Raw genomic sequence first — 6307 nt, forward strand, 5'->3', positions numbered from 1 at the left:
AAAAGCTCGAGGGAGACGTACTCTCATAACGTATTACATACGTGAAAAACCGAAAGTCTAGGGAAAGATGTGAGGAAATCGCGAATCTGATTCTTTCAATCGGGTTTCGTGCGATTTCTTTTATTGTCTCATCGTCAGCGTTCTAGAAGAATGAATGGTAAATCGTAAGATTGACGGAATTTGGTAATAACTAGAAGAATCAATGATGAATCGTAGGTTTGACGGAATTTGATAATATCTTTCGTCTCCAACAGAATACTTCGTGTCGCTTTATTACTGATTTCAGTTTTATCAAACAAATGAATTTCAAACATTTATAAATACTTCAGTTAGTTTTATTGGAACACTCTAAAAAATATAAGTGTAGATTTAACACTACATGCAGTGTTTATATAATTCTGATCACGTTGTCTTGTTAATATAAACATCATGGATTTAAAATCCATTTTAGTGTTGATATAAACACTATTGGTTTTAAATCCATATCATGTTGATATAAACATCAACGTGTAAGAGTCATAATAACATCACATGTGTTTAAATACACTTTTTTAGAATAAAAATATATAATAAATAATAGTACACGTGTGACTCATTATCATGAAATTGTAACGCATTATAAATTTATAGATATAGATTTTATGTTACTACTTTATTGCAGAAAAACCTTTATGTAACAAAACACAAAATATATAGGAATCTTTTCCCTGATACGTGACTCAGTATAGACAAAGTTTCGCAAAAAAGAAAACGAGTAACGATCGCGAAAAAGGAAAGGAAAGCTGCTTTGTACTCGAGACTATCGTTTAACAACATTTTGAAGTTAATTAACATTGCTATTCATTTTATCCTTTTTTCGTTTTTCTTTCTCTTTTTTTTTCTGTGACTATCGACGGGGTGAGTAGCCTCATTTGCATACCTTCTCGGAGGTGATAGACCATCTGGTTACGATAAGGAATATCGAAGCGGTAGACTGTAGCTAGCTCGTTAATGAACCGGAAGATACACTAAACGCGAAAGAGAGATGCGGGTGAATAACTCCACCTGGTGCGTCGCGTCGACGAAAGTTTCGGTCTCTTCTACCTCATGATACCGCAAATAGATACCGCGGAACGTGGTCTTATTTCGACATCGGGACATACCTAAAATTCATCGCGGCGTACTCCGAACGCCCGGCATCCTAAATGTCGTAATCTCGTGCTGAACGTCATACGAGATGGACGTCGAATCCTGTGCGGTATGCACGGATTGCACATCTGTTTTTTTATAGCTTTCAATTTTGTAAGAAATATTGCGACATAAAGATCACTCAAGGAACGTCGCCCTTATTTCTTTATTTTAACGGATAAAATAAAACAGCTGAAAATATATTTTTCACATGGAAAGATTTAAAAAAAAAATTAAAAAATTAAAGTAGATATAGATCTAAAAATACTTTTGTTGGACCATTGACACGATTATACAGGATGCTTAAACATTGATGACAATGCTACGAAAAATTTTATTATTTTAACAACCAGCGTGAGTTATACACAGATCTAAAAATAATTTTGTTTTGATCATCGAAATAATTATTCTGATGATCTAAATAAAATTATTTTTAGATCCGCGGTATATAGTTAAATCTTTAGATACTTCAACGAAACCGTTCGTATCGTGTAGATTTAAATAAATAATTGTTTGGATAAGAGTTTAGCAAAAATTTATAATAATAATATAATATTTTTTTGAATGCATGTTGTGTTTGTTGGTAACATTTAATGTAATGATGCTCAATTCAGATGCATTGACAAACTTTTTTCGCGAAAATTTGTCAATAGGTACTCTAAAATTGGAACTATTTCCTCAGTGTTTATTTAAGAAACGACTGTTAACGCTAATACAAATCTGAAACGACAAAGTCAGGAAAATAGGGTAGTTGAAAAGTAGAAACAGCCGCATGCTACTTATTTAGGGTGACACAAATAACAGAAGGGTGAGAACTATTGATCTAGAATAATATGAAGCGAAATAGCAACAACTTTAACTTTATTGTTGGATAATGACAATTTTCCATTTCTCATTTTGGGATATTCTAATAATTCTAATAATTCTAATAACCCCAAACAGGTCTCTTAGAATTAGATTAAAATTTTACTAAACTAAAGTAAGAAATGAAACGAAAATTTCTTTATTTAATCAAATTTCTTTGAAACTTCTAACGAAATTGATCGAATGAACTCACTAGTGCGCACTGGTGTTTATTAAAGCTGTTGCCCAGTGATTTAATATGATTGTGAATGCACAAGTAAAATGCAAATATTTTGAATTATGTTATCTTCATGAACAATAAAGTGTATTGAGGATTGCAGTTTGATCGTTTCTATATTTATATTAAACGCACATCTTTACGTTAGTTTGTATACGACGACTTTAATGTGCATCAGTGCGCACTGAAGGCCATCCAACCGAATTCATTATTAGTTGTTCTTTTTAACATGATTTCGTAATTATTAAATATCTTTTCATGTCTAATTATTCAGTAAGAATGAGAGTCTTAGATATGGAAAATTAGTGAGAGTCTTAAGTGTAGTTATATATATATATAACAATATATAATTAATTACATCAATTTGAACTCTTTTCTGTTCATTTCATATCAGCTTACTCACAAATCAATATTTTTCTTATCCAAATGCTTATCTTTTTCCTGCTTTTTCTTGAAAGATAAAATCGTAGAATGGAGGTTGTCATATTTTTGGATGTCCAGAAAGTGTACCAGAAATGTCAGTTATATAATTAATTGCGTAACTATAACGATATCTAGATTCTTATTTCATAGTTATCATTGCTTCGCTATTAAAATAATTATTGAAGCAATCCCCTTGTTCTTACCTTATTCTTTAATATTACAGTTTCTTTAATTATGTCTCTAATTACACCTAAGACTGCAAGATAGTTATAAAATGTCATGTGGTATCATTATGACAAAGGAACGGTACCCTGACATCACTTTTCCACATCAAAGAGCGTTTCCTCAACGAATTCTTACTTTTATTTAAGTTTTGCCTACTTTGTTCGAAAATATTATCCAAGCCCTTATTATTATCGCCAGCCGGCGTATGCATATGTTGCGTATTATGCATGACCGGATGCAAGTAGTACAGCACGCGCCGTGCTCATTCGTGCACGGCTATTGCCGGTCTTTTTTCCCCTACGATCAGTCGGTTGTTGTCTTTCTCGGCATTCACTCTGAACGTCGTCGTAACCCTCGTCGCGGGGTGCCCGTCGAAACACAAAACGTCACGATTTACCGCTGCAATCCGACGAATCCTGATAAATGATACAATGACAGTATCGACGAAGGCTGGAAGATTAATGGTCACATTGTCGCGTGATGTTACGACGATTGAACGCAAATCCAATATGGAACAAAATGTAATTAAATATGATTGTGACAATGACGACTTATAGCAACAGATTTTTTTACAAGTTTTCATTCAGCGATTTTCTCAACTATATATATACTCTGTTAAAGAATCAAATTTAAAACAATTTTAATTAAATGAAATGTTATTTTTTATTTGTTTATATGAGTCAAAATTTATTAACTTAACACAAAATATGTAATTAAAAAACCAATCACGTAAAATCAATCCGTTTCTGTGATTGAATTGCTTAATCTTAAAATAAACAACGTCCATATTAATGTATTATATATACCTAGCAGATAACAAACTAAATTTAAGTCAAATTTAGTACATATTCTTTTCAGTTAAATTATTATCTCCATTGTTTTAGTTAAATCAATAATGTATTAGGAGCAATAGAGAAACCTATAGGAAAGATTAAAAACTGATTCAAAATGGATATAATTTGACAATTGAATTTCATTTAGATTTAATGTAGTCGTTTTAAAAAAACATTGTGATAATGCACGGATAACGTTGGTGCAGTTGTTACTTTGAGAACTGATGCAGCTAATGATTTATGATTACCGTTCCAAAAATCATGCAAAAATCATCATCACACAATCAAAGGTTTACAATTCTTCCGTATTTTGCCCGAATGTATGACTTATGTGCTGATACTATCGCCACAACTGCACATTCAATTCAAATGAAATTATTCATATATATCTGTGCGTTCATGCCACACGAATAAACCGTCTTTACAGTTTCATCGGTTTCACTGGTTTATATATGGCACTACCAGCGAGAGATATACAGCGTGTACATATTAACGATATTTATTAGTGAAAACCAGTAAATTACGGCTCGCTGTTAAAGCAAAATACGGTCATATCCGGTGGGAGTGCATATAATGTCCGCGGTAATTTCTCTCGAAGTTACCGGTTATTTAGTGTAGGGTAACGCCCTTGACGAGAATTTACGGCTATTATGAAATATACGCATCTCGACTCGCATATGGAAGATCCAATACGGGGTCGCTCTGAATTTTTCCGGTGAAGTGAGACCGTCGCGGGAACGTAAATCTACGAGAGCGCTTCTTCTCTTTACGACCTTTCCTCATACGACGCGAATACGTTTCATCGTTCTGATATTCAAATTTATTGCCGATCTTAAATCCGTGTTAACAGTGTAAAATACGTACATTATGGTACGCTGGACTTTTTATACTGCGGAGACAATATATTCATGAAATATTTTATATTAGCTACATCGTCTATCCTTGGTAGCAAGGTACCTGCAGTTAAGTACATTTAATACACATACTCGTACTTGTTTGATACATGAAGCTATACAATCTCAATGTTATTTGTTTCTTGGTTTCTTGAACTCTATAGTTGAAAAATATTATTTAAAAAATAATAAAACCACTTTTATATAGCAGATTAATTATTAAATTCCTTTTATTTTAATCAAAATGAGAGAGTACAAAGATTTGAAAGTAATTTTGTTATATCATAATTATATAGAACAACCAACCTGGTTACTAGAATATCAAAACTTTTTACAGTATTATTCATCATGCTTTCTACATAATTATTTTGTTAGTCCAACGAAATTATTTTTAGATCTGTATATAACTAAATTTTTAGATACCTCAGCAAAACTATATTCTTTTCATGTATGCGTATTATATCAAAGCGTACTATATTCAAGTTAGCGATGACATGTGCAGCATAACTGTTTTACAAGAAACTGATTAAAATCGGGAGATAAATCTATGTTACTATTTGAAAAATATATTACTGTAGTTTTGTTATTGTTATCTCTTCTGCTATTCGTTATTTTAGCGGTGAAAACGGTGGAAGTAATTATCTTTCTGACAGTATCAATAACAAAGAGAATGAATTATCGGAAGTAGCAGCACTGTGAAGAGGCAATATTTATTGGAAAAATTCTCTCAACTTTTTACTCTCTCGGATATTCGTTGCTCCGAATTGTTTGATATACGTACGTCATATCCGGTAGTAATACTTCTTAACATATTCTGCTCTTATTTAACGTTTTAAATTTGCGATTTAATTCACACGATTTCATAATTTAAGAAAATTCTTTCGATTCTTTCTTAATCCTTTGCGGAATGGAGATTTTTGAAAAAGAAATTTAAAGATCTGGGCTCCTATTCTTAAAAAGAAACGTATACGAAAGTCTAGGGAAATACTACAATGTACGTTACGTATACTATAGCATTTCCCTAGTTTTTCGTATGCGATACTTTTCAAGAATAGGGCCCCTGGTTTTCTAAGAGTTTTTTGGTTCGCTGAATTTGATTCTTTAGAATTTTAAAAGTGAAAATGTATTAAGTAGAAACAACTAAATATTTTTTAATGCATTAAAAAATCTGTAAGATAATAGGAAAGTATTTATTTATTAACATTATTAATATAATGGATTTAAGATATCATCTAGTACTTGTAAATTTCATTTACATATATAATTTAATCGAAATAACAGCGTATATTTATTATTAATTAAATTTCTACAATTATTAAAAAATTTTTATTAAATTTATTTTTTCAACAACTATACTATTTTATATAAAAAGTGTAGGAATGATAGAAATAGGTACGCATTACGTTGCAAGAAAGACAATCGAACTTGAAATCTGGGCACCGCCCCGACATTGCGGCTGAATGCACCAGGTTGATCCAAGGCGGTTCAAAGTCTATGTATTCGCTGCGGACAAGAAAATCCTCCCTAACAGCATCTGAATATTGCAGTCTCATCCACTCTGACGCATCCACTTCACGTGCTTCGCTTATCCTGCTCGCGTGCTAGGGTTTGCAACCCCTTGTGAAAACCAACAGCTTCATTGCGAACACACATAACAAAAACTTTGGTAACAAAAAATTAGCCTA

Source organism: Trachymyrmex cornetzi, unplaced genomic scaffold (genome assembly GCF_001594075.2).
Source record: "Trachymyrmex cornetzi isolate Tcor2-1 unplaced genomic scaffold, Tcor1.1 scaffold44, whole genome shotgun sequence".
NCBI classification, from domain to species: domain Eukaryota; kingdom Metazoa; phylum Arthropoda; class Insecta; order Hymenoptera; family Formicidae; genus Trachymyrmex; species Trachymyrmex cornetzi.